The sequence below is a fragment of the Staurois parvus genome, unplaced genomic scaffold, assembly GCF_062004578.1.
Source record: "Staurois parvus isolate SC_StPar_1 unplaced genomic scaffold, SC_StPar_1.0 ptg000499l, whole genome shotgun sequence".
NCBI lineage: Eukaryota > Metazoa > Chordata > Amphibia > Anura > Ranidae > Staurois > Staurois parvus.
The window spans coordinates 354387-371966 of record NW_028318295.1 but is presented as its reverse complement, the minus strand read 5'-3'; the positions used below and the strand labels follow the sequence as shown (position 1 = coordinate 371966).

Genomic DNA, 17580 nt, shown 5'->3' with positions numbered 1-17580 from the left:
ATTAAAAAATATATATATATATATAAATGCATGTGGTTTTCCAGGTCAAAAAGTGTGCATTTATATTTTTTACAATGGAGCCTGCAAAGCACTGCATGTGTAGTCTCCTGTAGTCTGCAAAGTTCAGTCAGTTTAACCTATATATATGTGTGTGTGTGTGTATATATATATATATATATATATATATATATATATATATCACTACGGATTCTCATGTATCTGTATAATGTGTTCACTGAGAAACTCATCTAAAAGTTTTCTAAAGTTATCTACACTCTAAGCTGATACCACTAAAGAGCTGATGTGCTCTTACACAGTTTAAGATTAAACCACCTTCAGTTAAAGTTTATTTCTCAAAACTGCAGTCACTATCAATACATTTGTATAACACTGTCATATCACCTTTTAAGTGCCTCTTTTAACAAGGTGAATAGGTTTAATTTACTTAGCTGCCAAATTTGGTATTTTTTTCCTCAGGATCATAACTGCTTTGTGCCTCAATGCTTGTGGTGCATTATGCTGCACTGGAACTGACAAGGGACTACACATAATCTTTACAAAACTGCTCTTCAGTTGTACAATGTATAGTGTTTGTTGCAGGCTAAGTATGTCTCCTTTTTTCCCATGTTTGGACTATTTCAGTGTTCTGTCAATCCAGACCATGTGTGGCTATTGTCTCCCAGAAATAATGTCTGTAAAAAAAAATTGATTTTGCCTGCCTGGTTTCTCTACAATAATCTGTGGACTGGTAAAAGTGTCTATATACTGCGCATGGATTCTGGAAAATAGTTTTCTGACCTTTTTTTATCCATGGACTATTTTGCAGCTTTTTTGGTTAACCAATTCAATACCAGGCACTTTCAACCCCTTCCTGCTCAAGCCAATTTTCAGCTTTCGTACACTGAATAAAGATTATGTGGTCATGCAACTTTGTACACTATATCAAATTTTTATCATTTTTTGGGATAGAAAGAGCTTTCTTTTGATGGTATTCAATAAGCACTGGGGGGGCGCATGCGCTGACGGCTCCGGGATGACAGCTCAGTAGAGAGAGCTCCGTCCCACCGCCAGCTTAATCCTGGCACACACCGGACCCAGGGACACCGCAACCTTTCCCCGACAATATAAGGGGACATAGAGGATCCTAGCACCTTCCAGACCATGCCCTGACGCCACAGATCACCAGGGCAGCCAGGGAAGCTGACGAGCTTCTTCCCAGCTCTCAGCCCCTGCATCCAAGATGGCGCCGGCTCCTCACAAGACAGTCTCCTCACACAGGCAGAGGGAGACACAGCACAACCCACGGACCCCAGGCTCAAGGCACCACTGTACCCAGCAGACCCAGGTGAGTCCTCTCCACCCCTGTCTCCTTCTACTAGCAGTCCTGCTAAGTCCAGACCCAGACTGGACATACAATCTGTTTCTGACCTGCCGCCTTCCTATCCTCATGCACTTACTACTACTTCTACTCCATCTTTAATTGAAAACTTTCCTGCTTCTGACCATCCTATCACTGAAATCTCAATGAAAAGGGAAATGTTTGTGGCACACAATGACCTAATAGACGCACACGCAGACCACGGAGCTGACATAGAACAAATTAACCTAAATTTGGCAGACCTAGAAGACCGCTCCAGGCACAACAATAATAATCTCCGTGGAATACCGGAGTCAATCACTACAGGTGACATAGTCCCTTACATCCAGCAATATATGAAGCACCTCATCACTTCTCTAACAGATGTGGAGCTCGCCATAGATCGTGCACACAGAATACCAAAACCGTCGTTCCTAACAGCCGCAATACCTAGAGATATCCTAGCGCGCGTTCACTTCTTCCACGTGAAAGAAAAAATAATGATAGCTGCTAGAAACCCTACCTCAATTCCAGCATCTCAGGCGAATATTAAACTATTTGCAGACCTATCCAAAGCCACACTTCTCAACCACAAGAAACTTATTACCATAACAAAAGCACTGAGGAACCATGGAATCGGCTACCAATGGGGTTTCCCCACGAAGCTCATGGTTAAACATCAACGGTCAAAACCCTAGAAGCAGGCATTGAACTCCTGAAAACATGGAACTTCTTACCAGTGGACTCCCATCAATCCACCTCTACTCGACCACAACAAATGGATGCAGAATGGTCCTGAACCAATAGTTCCTAACACCATTTACCACCCAACACACTGGGTAACACCTCAAAAACCACTAAAGGCTGGCAGACAGCCCCTATCCAAACATTTCTAAACTTCAAGTTTTTCGTCAACATGACTTCTTTCTTGAGACATGTATGTTTTCGTTCCCCCGTTATACAGTAGCAAAATGTGCTACACATGTTACTTGTATTTTTTACAAGTTATTTTTACCCCCCTACCCTCCTCACACCACCAGTCGCTCAAGTCAACTTCTCTTTCCTCAAACCAGCGATCAAATCAAGTTCATTACTCCTTCTCTATGGAAGCTTTACATCTACGACAAAGGAAAACCCACCTTCTTCCACAACTTACGAATAATCTCTCCTACTCCATGCAACCCATCTACAACCAGCAACATGATTAGCATATCATCCTTGAATGTGCGTGGCCTTAACTCTCCTTACAAGAGATCCCTACTACAAAAAGAAGCTCGCTCTTTACAAGCTGATGTCCTATTCCTCCAAGAATCCAACTTTGCCTCCACCAAAATCCCCAAATTCAACATACACCACTCCTCATCGATATATATGGCAACCAACTCAAAGAAAAAGAATGGCGTCATCACAGCCATAAGAGACTCCCTCCAATTCCAATATATCTCAGAAGTAGCAGACCCTCAAGGCCACTACCATATTCTGATATGCAAGATCAATGAAATCCTATATATCCTGGTCAACATCTATGGTCCAAATACCAACCAACTCCAATTCTACAACAAAATAATCTCAATCATCTCTACCGAGAGACAAGGCAGGCTACTATTAGGAGGAGACTTCAACATCATAGGCAACCCACTCCTGGACTCTTCTTCCAGTAAACGCTCCTCCAAACATACCTTTAATTGCTTTCTACACAACAACGATCTCTACGATATATATGGCGATGCCAACACAGTACGGAAAAAGACTACACCTTCTATTCTCTGACTCACCTCTCCTACTCCAGAATTGACTTTTTCATCACAGAAAAGTGGACTCTACAACATATTACCTCCTCCAATATCAGCACCATAACATGGTCAGACCACGCTCCATTTTCTATTACTCTAGACCACAATCAACATTCTACGATCCCTCGAATATGGAGATTGATTTCAACCCTACTAAAGAATCCAGACCACAGAAAACATATATTGGATGCACACAATGTTTTTTGAAATGAATGAATCACCTGATATCTCTGTACCTATGCTATGGTCCACTTACAAGGCATACATGAGAGGTATTCTTATTCAACTAAACTCCTGCATCTCTAAACAAAGAAACCAACAAATTAATGAACTCCTCATGTCAATTAAAACAAAAGAAGAATTAAACAAAAGATCCCCAAACCCCTCAACCTCTGCTTCCCTCACCACAGATAGAAACAAACTCAGATCCCTCCTGCTTTATAAATACGACCTTAACCTTCAAAAAAAGAAAACTAAATTTTACTCCATGAGCAACAAAGCCAATTCCCTATTAACTAACATGATTAAACAGCAACGCCTAAAATCCAAAATATCCTCAGTTCAACACCCAACCACGCATACCTTAACCACAAACCCACAAGAAATAGCTAATGCTTTTGCGAACTATTATCAACAGCTATAAAATCTTAAAAACGATCCTGATACTATCCAACCAACACTAACATCCATACAACAATTCCTTCACACAACTAAGCTTCCCCAACTCTCCCCATCTCAACTTGACGTTATATCTACTCCGATATCTCCCAAAGAAATAGAAAATATCATCAAAACACTTCCTTTTAACAAATCTCCAGGAAACAACGGTTATACGAACAAATTTTACAAACGTTTTGCCCCTAATCTATCACCATACCTGTCCAAACTCTTTAACCATGCAGCCACCACTGGTGTATTCCCCAAAGACATGCTACAGTCGATAATAACGACAATCCCAAAACCTGGCAAACACCCGCAACTTGTCCAAAAATATAGACCAATTTCCCTACTCAACACAGACATAAAACTCTATGCAAAAATTATAGCTCACAGACTACTCCCTTATCTTCCTAACTTAATACACCCAGACCAAGTAGGATTCATACCAAGCACCCGATGCCACCAGAAGACTTATATCTCTTCTCCACCATTTAGAACATACCAAACAACCCTCAATACTCTTATCCTTAGATACAGAAAAAGCATTTGACCGAATACATTGGCTATTTATGCGATTGACCCTACAGAAATTTGATATTACAGTATGGATGTTAACAGCCATCTTATCACTATACTCCCTCCCCTCAGCCAGAGTATTAACAGACGGAATGTTATCAGACCCTTTCGATATCACTAGAGATGAGCGAATTATTCAAAAATTCGATTCGGCTGATTCGCCGAATTTGCGGAATAAATTTGATTCGATGCAAATTTATTCGCTGCGAATTTAACTTATTAAAAGGGTTTCTAGGCTTCAGAGAGCCTTTATATTAGTGCAGAACACTGTACCTTTAATTTAAATGCCCTTGGAGTCTGCTGGGGAAGAGAAATAATACTGACAGTCAGTATGACATGCAGATGAGTGCCGTCGATCTTAGAATCACCGCACACTTCACTCATTTGGGCAGTCACGGGGCCAAAACCAGAGTGTGGAGCCACAGTGTGGCGGTGGAGGCAGCAGCAATGGGAGGCCATACAGCACCCTATGACAAAATGTAACCCACCAGCAGTGTGAGGAGACCTGAAAGTGGCACATGGCAGAGTGTGGCGATGGAGACAGCAGCAATGGGAGGCCGTACAGGGACCCATGACACACTCTGGACCTGGCAGCAGCATGAGGAGGCGGTACAGGGGCCCATGGCAGAGTGGCGAAGCGTAAGCAGCTTAAATTGAAGGCCATACAGAGGCCTATGTTAAAAAGTCCCCCCAGCAGCAGTGTGGGGAGACGACTATCAAGAGTCCAATGGCAGAGTGGCGGAGCAGAAGCAGCTTCAATTGAAGAAGAAGAGGATGAGGATGAAGAAGAAGAAGAAGAAGAAGAGGATGAGGATGAAGAAGAAGAAGATGAGAATGAAGAAGAAGAAGAAGAGGATGAGGATGAAGAGTATGAGGATGAGGAAGAAGAAGAAGAGGATGAGGATGAAGAAGAAGAGGATGAGGATGAAGAAGAAGACGATGAGGATGAAGAAGAAGAAGAAGAAGAAGAAGAAGAAGAGGATGAGGATGAGGATGAAGAAGAAGAAGAAGAAGAAGATGAGGATGAAGAAGAAGAAGAAGAAGAAGAAGAAGAAGAAGAGGATGAGGATGAAGAAGAAGAAGAAGAAGAAGAAGAAGAGGATGAGGATGAGGAGGAAGAAGAAGAAGAAGAAGAAGAAGAGGATGAGGATGAAGAAGAAGAAGAAGAAGAAGAGGATGAGGAAGAAGAAGAAGAAGAAGAGGATGAGGATGAAGAAGAAGAAGAAGAAGAGGATGAGGATGAGGATGAAGAAGAAGAAGAAGAGGATGAGGAAGCAGAAGAAGAAGAAGAAGAAGAAGAAGAAGAGGATGAGGATGATGAAGAAGAAGAAGAGGATGAGGATGAGGATGAAGAAGAAGAAGAAGAAGAAGAGGATGAGGATGATGAAGAAGATGATGAGGATGAAGAAGAAGAAGAAGAAGAAGAAGAAGAAGAAGAAGAGGATGAGGATGAGGATGAAGTAGAAGAAGAAGAAGAAGAGGATGAGGAAGAAGAAGAAGAGGATGAGGATGAAGAAGACGAAGAAGAAGAAGAAGAAGAAGAAGAAGAAGAAGAAGAAGAAGATGATGAGGATGAAGAAGAAGAAGAGGATGAGGATGAAGAAGAAGAGGATGAGGATGAAGAAGAAGAAGAAGAAGAGGATGAAGAGGAAGAAGAAGAAGAAGAAGAGGAGGATGAGGATGAGGATGAAGAAGAAGAGGATGAGGATGAAGAAGAAGAAGATAAGGATGAAGAAGAAGAAGAAGAAGAAGAGGATGAGGATGAAGAAGAAGAAGAAGAAGAAGAAAAAGAAGAAGAGGATGAGGAAGAAGAAGAAGAAGAAGAAGAGGACGAGGATGAGGATGAAGAAGAAGAAGAGGATGAAGAAGAAGAAGATGAGGATGAAGAAGAAGAAGAAGAGGATGAGGATGAAGAAGAAGAAGAAGAAGAAGAGGATGAGGATGAGGAAGAAGAAGAAGAGGATGAGGATGAAGAAGAAGAAGAAGAAGAAGAAGAGAATGAGGATGAAGAAGAAGAAGAAGATGAGGATGAAGAAGAAGAAGAAGAAGAAGAAGAGGATGAGGATGAAGAAGAAGAAGAAGAAGAAGTAGAAGAGGATGAGGATGAAGAAGAAGAAGAAGAAGAGGATGAGGATGAGGAAGACGAAGAAGAAGAAGAGGATGAGGATGAAGAAGAAGAAGAAGAAGAAGAAGAAGAGGATGAGGATGAAGAAGAAGAAGAAGAAGAAGAATAAGAAGAGGATGAGGATGAAGAAGAAGAAGAAGATGAGGATGAAGAAGAAGAAGAAGAAGAAGAAGAAGAAGAAGAAGAAGAGGATGAGGATGAAGAAAAAGAAGAAGAAGAAGAAGAAGAATAGGATGAGGATGAGGAAGAAGAAGAAGAAGAAGAAGAAGAAGAAGAGGATGAGGATGAGGATGAAGAAGAAGAAGAGGATGATGATGAAGAAGAGGATGATAATGAAGAAGAAGAAGAAGAGGATGATGGTGAGGAAGAAGAAGAAGAAGAGGATGAGGATGATGAAGAAGAAGAAGAAGAAGAAGAAGAAGAAGAGGAGGATGAGGGTGAAGAAGAAGAAGAAGAAGAAGAGGATGAGGAAGAAGAGGATGAGGATGAAGAAGAAGAGAATGAGGATGAAGAAGAGGATGAGGATGAAGAAGAAGAAGAGGAAGAGGATGAGGATGAAGAAGAAGAAGAGGAAGAGGATGAGGATGAAGAAGAAGAAGAGGATGAGGATGAAGAAGAAGAAGAAGAAGAGGATGAGGATGAGGATGAAGAAGAAGAAGAAGAAGAAGTAGGATGAAAATAAGAAGAATTCCAGTACAGCAAAAAGTGTATCTGCAGAGAGCTCCGCTATTTCTGACAGTTCTCTGACAGTTCCTTCACATTTACAGCGGTTGAAACATTGTATCTATTTGTTTCTGAATAAAAAACATCTGTATCCTAAATGGAAACAAATAGATACAATGTTTCAACCGCTGTAAATGTGAAGGAACTGTCAGAGAACTGTCAGAAATAGCGGAGCTCTCTGCAAGGACACTTTTTGCCGGCTGTAGAAGGGATGAAAATCGGCCGATCGGGGAAAATTCGATTCGTGCATCCGAAGTTTGCTAATTTTCGGATTCGGCGCGAATCAAATTTTTCCTAATATTCGAAACGAATTCCACTTTGCCAAGTTCGATTCGCTCATCTCTAGATATCACCAATGGTACTAGACAAGGCTGCCCATTATCTCCTATCATATTTGCATTGCTCATTGAACCCTTAGCCTCTAAACTCAGAGACGACCCAGTATTCACTGGCATCAAACACCTTAACACTGAACACAAAATTAGTCTATTTGCAGACGACATCATATTGATGATTACCAACCCAACCAAATCCCTCAAAATGATACGCACGCACCTTCAACAGTATTCGACGGTCTCTTATTATAAACTCAATGAACCCAAATCTTCAATCTTAAATCTCCACACACCACACCAAACCCAAGTTTTACTTGCTAAACAATTCCCCTTCTCCTGGGAAAAAAACAACATCCCTTACTTAGGAATCAAACTCACCGCAGCAACAGACCAACTATTCTCCTCAAACCATAAAATACTACTCGAAACTATACCTCAAGAAATTGCCATCCTTTGCTCCTCAGAACTTTCCAAATTAGGCCTAGTTGCGACCTTGAAAATGTACATCCTACCAAAAATCCTATACATCTTTCGCACACTTTCCATACCAGTTCCTAACACCTTTTTCTCCAAATTACAATCAATTCTCTCCAGATTCTTATGGAACTCTAAAAAACCTAGATGCACCACCAATCTCTTAATACGGCCATCTTCCAAAGGGGGCGCAGGCCTCCCACATTTAAAATCCTACTATAACGCTACTCTTCTGGACCAAATATATTTTTGGTGGAACCCAACCAGAGAAAAAATCTGGTCTACAATGGAAAACTTACCCTTTCTTCCACTTAAACCCCAAAATTTACTTTTAATTCCATCAATGTCACAAACAAATTACCAATTAAAGCATCCATGTATCCAAGCCGCTCTTCAAGCCTGGCGCGATCTTCTGACCACGGAATACACAGATCCCAAATGAATTCTCACCCCAATTGACATATTATATTCCAACACACCCTCTATGGACCTATCTCAATGGGAAAAACAAAACATACATAAAATAACAGACCTCTATAAAGACCACACCCTACAATCATTTCAAAATCTCCAATCCAAATTCAATCTGCCTACCACTGAATACTTCACCTATTTAAGAATCGTCCACTGTATGCGAACAAAGATTATACCTCACACCACAAAATTCTCTAATACGGCCTACCTTTTCTTTACCAAACCACAATACCCAGGTAAAGGCATCTCCACTTTCTACAAGTACATAAAGAACCTGCAATTTGCTATAAAATCTACCTCTCTATCCAATTGGGAAAAAACTCTTTCAGAAACAATTACAACACATGGAGCACAACATTTAATACCACTTACAAATCATCCCGCTGCAGCTCGCACTGGGAAATATATTTAAAAACCCTCCACCAATGGTACCTACCCCTGTCAAACTAGCTATGTATTACCCAAGACACTCCTCCTCTTGCTGGCAACAATGCAGCGACATAGGCTCAACACTACACATATTATGGTCCTGTAAATCAATCAAATCCTTTTGGAACAGTGTCTTCCAACTAATCTCTAAAATAACCCAAACAGTGATAACCCCAAATCCTTCACTCGTGCTTTTACACATTGGGATTGAAAAATTCCCCTATACCTCTCGTACCATCATTGTCCACATACTTTTCGTAGCAAAAATCACTCTAACCAGATTATGGAACACCACTACTGCTCCTTGCCCCACATCACTAATTACAGATCTTAATTTCCAATGCGAAATGGAAAAAAGATTGGCCTTCAACAACTCCACCCAATACAAATTTAACTCCCAATGCACTAGCTGGTTACAACATCCTAATTGCTCAGTACAAGCCTGATATCGTACAAACAATTGAACTACCCACCCATTTTAGACTGGTACTCCTTTTTCTACCCCATTACACTTTCCCCCCTCCCTACCCTCCTCCTTATCCCCCCGTTTAATACCCCTTCACCATTTCCTGCACCTCACCAAAGTTCAGTATATAACCAAGTCTACCTCTGATGCTAATGCCTTAATCCCAAGTTTTAACCCCAGCCAAATGGTGGGGTAAATTCATACCAATACTCTATTGTATGACTATACTTTCTACTAAATGAACGTCATTATTACTTTGTTATTGAAAATCTTCAATAAAAAATATTGAAACTAATAACCACTGGAGTTTGTATTTTTTGCAAAGCAAAGAAAAAAAATACAGAAAATTTTGAAAAAAAAGTTTTTCTTCATTTCTGTTAGAAAATTCTTCTTCACTGATGGGCACTGATGAGACTTCACTGATGGGCAATGATGAGGTGGCATGGAGGGACACTGATAGGCTGCACTGGTGGGCACTGATGAGGCAGCACTGATGGGCACTTATTATGCTGCACTGATGGACACTAATGATGTGGCATTGATGAGCACTGATGAGAAGGCTCTGATGAGGCAGCACTGATGGGCACTGATAGGTGTCACTAATGGGCACCATCAGTCTGTTTACACTCTGATCAGCTGTGACTGGACACAGCTGATCACATGGTAAAGGGCTACTGTGATTGACCCTTTACCTCGCTCTGTGATCAGCTGTGTCCAAAGTTCGGCAAGCAGTTAAATAATGCACTCTAATGTGGATGTTTTGATTGCAAGCTGCCTGGAGTCTTTCCTGTTCAAAGTGCAGACAATTACAGTTTTGATAATTAATATGTAGGAAGCCAATAAAATATTTTGTTCTCTTTTTTGGAGAAAATAAATACAGCTTAATTTATTTCCTTTTTTAATTAAAAGTTAACTGTTGTCTATCTTGCCCAAAAATGCAGCCTAACAAAATTAATCAAATACTGTTTATGGATTTAATAAATTATTTATTCCTTTTTCATGTGAAATACATAGACTTGCATGTGAATTTATGGCTTACAAACATGCATATAGTCTGTCATTTTTAAAATGTGCTTCAAGAGAGATGTTTGCAATACTGTATATGTACAAAAATAAGTTTTTGTCCTGCAGCAAAGCATATGTACTTTATTATGCTTTTTGTCTTCAAAAGCTGCATGAGGTAAGTGGTTGAATAAATGAGGCTTTCCACATTTAAACAAAAAGACTTTAGTGCAGTGTTTACCATACTACTGCTATTTTAATGTTAAAATTCCAAACATTGCTATATTTCGGACACTCCAATGCTAAATAGGGATGTCATTTAGTCAATGAGGTCTACAGGTAGTTGTATAATTATTGTGTATGCTGTGCGTATCATGCTTTTATTGAAACCTGAAAAATACTAATTTTAAATGTGTTTTTATTCCTCTGTAAATAAATGGGTACGTGGTTTTGTCAATGCAGTCTAGATGAAATTATAGAAATGCTATGCCATGTTGTGTGTGTGTCATATTACTTCTATTTCAATCTGTGAAATATAAATTTTACCTTTTTTGGGGTCCTCAGCAAGATGTGGATGTGATTTAGCCAATGAGGTCTATAATAAATTATGGAAATATTAAATACACTGTACCCAGTATATTACTCTTATTGTAATCTTTAAAAAAATACAATTTTAATTGATTTTGTCACTCCAGTGCTAAATTGGGCATAAGGTTTTGGCCATGAGGCCCATCAGAAATGTCATAAAAATACCCACAATATTACTTATTTTTTATAGTATTTATATGTTGTATATTTGGCCTACAAGGCTGAATGGCTTTTGTCAAGCTTAAAATGCAGCTACTCAATTTCAACAGCTAAAATGTTGTCTAGATAGTGTGAACAAAATGTCTTCCTTTTCCTTCTCCTACTTCAAACTGATTGAATGCTCACTGTACAATATTTCTGGCTCATCTCTCACATAATACAATTAAAGTTTTAACTAATTTTCTTCTGTATAAAAAGTGCATGGTTGCTCTCTTTTCAAATATGACCTGCTAAAAAAGGGTTTACATGATGTGTAGTGTGTTTATGTAATATTTCTGGCCTTTGTCTCTGACATAGCCCATTGTAATTTTTACTTCTGGATTAAAAATGCCTTGTCTTTTGCTTTTCAATTGTGGAGTACTAAAAAGTACAAAAGATGACGTGCAAACTATCTTTGCTATCTTGCTCGCTCTTGTCTTTAACATAATCCACTATAATTTGTATTCCTGCAGAAAAATAAACCATCTCTCATTCTTTAAATATGGCTTATTAAACTGCTTTCATGATGTGCAGTGTGTCCATTTCATATTTTTGTCTCTTGCTTCTGACAAAATTCACTGTACTGGATCAAAATGCATCATTTCTCCCTTTTAAATATAAATTACTAAAAAGGTTTACATGAATTACTAAAAAGGCTTACATGTTTCTGCAATATATCTGCCTCTATTCTCTTGCGTAATCCACTGTCATTTGTCTTTTAGCCTTTTAAAACCTGATTTGTCTTTCCCTCTTTCTTTGCTGCACAATGCAACTGCGTACATATGCTCCAGTCACTGTGGTGTATGTTTGACTATTGTGTCTGAAATATGGCTCTGTAAATTTTATTTTTTCATAATTATTGGTTTGTCTCTAATAAGTGGGGTTTTTGTTTTGAAGTGTTTCTGTGAACTCTAGGTCAACATTTTACCTAAACCTTTTGTTAGCGTTTAGATATGTTCTATCTAATAGTTAAACCTCTCAATTCTGGTCTTTTGCTGCTAGGGAAAAATTAATGGATTGCAGGAAAAATAAATCAAGTGAAAGTTAATCAGATGAGGTGATGCTGCTTTATGTAAGCCAAGGTAACATGTAAAAGTAGAAAAAATGTATTACACTTACAAATTGCAGAATATAGTAGCACTTATGCTGTTCGGTAACACTGCACATATCTTAAATGCATATATGAAGCATGTAATTTGAAGAAGTATTGTTTTTCCCACATCAGGTTGCATAAAATGGAGTATGAGGAGAATGACAGGTGCATGGTTCAGCAGTCCATGTGTGTATTGTAATGAATTCCAAAGTGGGCAGAGGTAATCCAGTAGGCACTAAGGGCAAGCTGCAATGGAGCGAAGCAAACTCTGCAGTAGAAGAAACAAAGAACACAGCGCCTCTAAGTGTATACTGTGATACTATTTAATAAGAAGGTAAGTAGCAACTCACATCTTAGATATTAAAAACAGGCTCATAGGGAGGTGATGTACAACGTCTGTAGCCAGATGTAAGGTGACTGATCCAGAGAGGAGATCATAGGTTCACCAGCAGATGGTGCTGTGTCAGGTAAAGCATGGGTGGTGAAGCCTGGCTGAGTCTCCAAGATGTCCCGGGATTGATCACATTCGTGTCTGACATCATCGGTGTGCGACGCGTTGCTTGGGACTAACGTCGGCCAGCGCGCTCTTTCATCAGGCAAGGAGGAGCAAAGGAGTGGGAGAGCCTTATGTACAGTGACAGGGGCTGATGGACGGGGGTGGGGAAACACATCTGTCACAGAGCAGCAAGATGCTGTTTGTGACCGGGAGATACTAGTCTAACACTTGCAAAAGGAATTGTATACATGAGATGACAAATTAGGAGACATTAAAATAAACATAAGAATAACATTAAAAACATAGGATCAGCACAATATCCAGAAAGTAAGCGTTGGTGACAATGGCAATATGGGACAATTAGGAGTATTGTTAAAAAAACATAAGATTAGGAGAAATGGGGAAGAATGGACATATATGCATGTTCAAAAGTGCATGCTTACAAACTTATGGAGAGACACAAGAGTGTATATAATCATAAAGGAAATGATAAAGGAATAATTTAAAAATTGTATATAAAAAATTGTATATTAAAAAAAAAACTAATTATATTGGTTGGGGATAGCCCTGCATAGAGATAATAATATGATATAGGTGTCCTGCATTGGGATGACAATTAGAGAGTATCAGAGGGCAAAAAGTTAACAATAACAATAGATAATTTAGTATACTGAGTATATATATGCAGTTGCAGATGTTGTGCATGTGTGTATGGGTAGGTCGAAAGGACTGATATAGTCGGTCTAAGGTGATCATGTGTTTCTGAAGACCAGCATGATCAGAACTGGTATAAGCGTATGCCTAATCATCAGAGCCTAAAGGATCCCACACAATGGAGGTGTGGAATGATTCAAAATGATTAACAATCCAGAGGGTAGTTATATTATGGTGGCAATCTCCAACTCCTTATTGAGGCTAGTGGGGGATAGGGTGTCAAGGGCATGTATCCAAAAAGAGTCTCCCTATGGCAGAGCTTATGGAAGCACTCCTCCTCCGGGAGATCATGGGGCATGATCTCGACTACCCAAACCTGAAGTCCCACAGTGGATTTATTATGGGTGTCCAAAAAGTAGTAAGGCACACTGTGCTCATCCTTTCCCCCTTCAATTAGGTGACGGTGTTCACTAAACCTGCAGCGCAGGGTACGTGTAGAGTGGCCTTTTTTTTTGCCATAGTACATGACCACCCTGTCAGTGCCCAGCTCCTAATGCCCTTTCTTTGTCAATCCCAAGCCCATTAGCCTGAAAATTGATTTTAAGATTTGCCTCTGTTTTGTTAATTCTTGCTGTTTGTCTAATTCTGGCAATAAAGCCAAGGAAATTACTCATTAGTACTGTACATTAATGTGCCTTTAAAACACAAAGTGTTACATATATAAATTATTTGCAGTTACAGGAATACAATACAAAACATACAGAGTACTATAAATATGCATGCTTGCTACCTCTCCTTTCCTATCACTTGTCTGCATTTAACAGGGATACACTAAAAGTCACTTAGCTCCTGTATAGCTGATCCTCTATTTGTATAGTAAACAGGACCCCAGGAATTTCAAGCAATTGCTTGAAACGTTTGGTAGGTATTCCCACATTAGTGGAACCCTTTCTGTCTACATGCTGTAGATGGCAGCTTTGTACCATGAATTACATAGGTCAAATATGTCAAAATGTCAGGCTATTGTTGATTCTCATTGACAGTATTATCCTTAAGCTAGGGTTCATTGTTTGACAAAAGCACATCTAAATTAGATAAACAGATACAAATGTGCAATTTCTCAGTCAGTAGTTTAAATTGAAGACTGCTTTTCATTGAGGTTGTGCCAGTTTAAATAGATGGCCTTCATGTTGAAAAAAAGTACCCACCACATTTCAGAGGATGATGAAACACTGCCTTGGTCACAAATTAAATGGATAAGGCTGATGTGTTAAATATAAGTTTCCTTCAGTTTCTACACAAGAAAAAAGAAGGATTTATTAGAAGGAATAGTAATGATAATGCCAATTTTAGGTAACTACCCTTGTGGTTGTCAGAAAACAGGGCCCAAAGAAGACTTGCAAGCACTGCTAAATATACTAAAATGATAGAATAATGAAACGAGTGCTAAAACCAAATGTATGAAATAAGCAGCTGAACACACTAAACGGTAAACCAAAAAGCCTTCAGATAAATTGAAAAAATAAATATTGGTGCAGCGCTAGAATTAAACGGGATTCCGATGGCCACTTCATATTCCCAGCTGGTCAGTTATTCATGTGCATATCTTATGCGACCATTATTCTGGCATTTTCATTCATACTGCAGTTTTTGTACGTTCTTTTAACATAATTTTTAGTACTATCAATAAAGTACCTTCTAAATACTACACTATGGGATATCCTTAATATTTGCTCTGCATTGAGCACCTTTAATTCCCTAGCACCACTTCCAGTGAGTGTCCCAGCACTCTGAAGAGGTTGAGCTACTAATATGGACCATCACACCTCAGCACCTTTAGTAAGACCATCTACCCCCCAAGCTGCATATCTGACTACACCTGAGGGACCTGTGTATACCAGGAGTACATTATACAACGCGCTTTCTATTAGCGCATCTGGTAAGTGTGCACTCTGTATGTTCAATACATCAACCCAAGGAGAAATAACACTCTGGGACTTTACAATAGTCATTTGAAGACCGCACCAGATATTAAAGATATTTTGGACATTATATTACCACTAGAGATGAGCGAATCGAAGTAGGCGAAGTGGAATTCGTTTCGAATATTAGGAAAATTTCGATTCGCGTCGAATCCGAAAATAAGCAGACTTCGGATGCGCGAATCGAAATTTTTCCTAAAATGGCGGCGACATGTGCGGCGACGGAGCGGGGATGTCTGGGAAGGCGCGCAGACAAGGCGCGCTGACCCATAATGCATTCATTCATGACATGTGATCGCATTAGCCAATCAGCAGCCAGCCAGCCAGCACAGTGTAATGGTCGAGCTATAAATGGCGGCCATTTTAGAATTCTCCATTTGCCTCCAGTCATTCAACAGAGGCAGACCTGGCTGTATTCAGGGAGAGAGTTAGGGACAGAGAAACGTTACTTAGGGACACAGAAACGTTAGTTAGGGCCACAGAATCGTTACTTAGGGCCATAGAAACGTTACATAGGGCCACAGAAACGTTACTTAGGGCCACAGAATCGTTACTTAGGGACAGACACAGAATTGTTACTGAGGGACACAGATTTGTTACTGAGGGCCACAGAATCGTTACTTAGGGCCACAGAATTGTTACTTAGGGACAGACACAGAATTGTTACTGAGGGACACAGATTTGTTACTGAGGGCCACAGAATCGTTACTTAGGGCCTCAGAAACGTTACTTAGGGCCACAGAATTGTTACTTAGGGACAGACACAGAATTGTTATTGAGGGACACAGAATTGTTACTGAGGGCCACAGAACCGTTACTTAGGGCCACAGAAACGTTACTTAGGGCCACAGAATTGTTACTTAGGGACAGACACAGAATTGTTACTGAGGGACACAGATTTGTTACTGAGGGCCACAGAATCGTTACTTAGGGCCACAGAATTGTTACTCAGGGACAGACAGAATTGTTACTGAGGGATACAGAATTGTTACTGAGGGCCACAGAATCGTTACTTAGGGCCACAGAAACGTTACTTAGGGCCACAGAATTGTTACTTAGGGACAGACACAGAATTGTTACTGAGGGACACAGATTTGTTACTGAGGGCCACAGAATCGTTACTTAGGGCCACAGAATTGTTACTTAGGGACAGACACAGAATTGTTACTGAGGGACACAGATTTGTTACTGAGGGCCACAGAATCGTTACTTAGGGCCACAGAAACATTACTTAGGACCACAGAATTGTTACTTAGGGACAGACACAGAATTGTTATTGAGGGACACAGAATTGTTACTGAGGGCCACAGAACCGTTACTTAGGGCCACAGAAACGTTACTTAGGACCACAGAATTGTTACTTAGGGACAGACACAGAATTGTTACTGAGGGACACAGATTTGTTACTGAGGGCCACAGAATCGTTACTTAGGGCCACAGAATTGTTACTTAGGGACAGACACAGAATTGTTACTGAGGGACACAGATTTGTTACTGAGGGCCACAGAATCGTTACTTAGGGCCTCAGAAACGTTACTTAGGGCCACAGAATTGTTACTTAGGGACAGACACAGAATTGTTATTGAGGGACACAGAATTGTTACTGAGGGCCACAGAACCGTTACTTAGGGCCACAGAAACGTTACTTAGGGCCACAGAATTGTTACTTAGGGACAGACACAGAATTGTTACTGAGGGACACAGATTTGTTACTGAGGGCCACAGAATCGTTACTTAGGGCCACAGAATTGTTACTTAGGGACAGACACAGAATTGTTACTGAGGGACACAGATTTGTTACTGAGGGCCACAGAATCGTTACTTAGGGCCACAGAAACGTTACTTAGGGCCACAGAAACGTTACTTAGGGCCACAGAATTGTTACTTAGGGCCACAGAATTGTTACTTAGGGACAGACACAGAATTGTTACTGAGGGCCACAGATTTGTTACTGAGGGCCACAGAAACGTTACTTAGGGCCACAGAAACGTTACTTAGGGCCAGAGAATCGTTAGTTAGGGCCACAGAAACGTTACTTAGGGACACAGAATTGTTACTCAGGGACAGACACAGAATTGTTACTGAGGGATACAGAATTGTTACTGAGGGCCACAGAATCGTTACTTAGGGCCACAGAAACGTTAATTAGGGCCAC

At 40.1% G+C, this 17580-nt stretch overlaps 1 long non-coding RNA gene across 9 annotated transcripts in view; it reads right to left on the bottom strand.

Annotated features, from left to right (window-relative positions):
* LOC149452046 (uncharacterized) overlaps nucleotides 1-17580 on the bottom strand; it is a 129005-nt gene that overhangs the window by 53422 nt on the left and 58003 nt on the right. Inside the window, exons 7-8 of one of the 9 annotated variants that reach the window (XR_016314937.1) lie at nucleotides 14652-14737; nucleotides 12320-12561 (exon numbers count right to left, since the gene is read on the bottom strand). The exons of 6 other annotated variants lie outside the window; for them this stretch is intronic. This is a non-coding gene — a long non-coding RNA (uncharacterized LOC149452046). The remainder of the gene's footprint in view (nucleotides 1-12319; nucleotides 12562-14651; nucleotides 14738-17580) is intronic. 2 more of the 9 variants (XR_016314939.1, XR_016314938.1) reach the window with 2 other exon arrangements.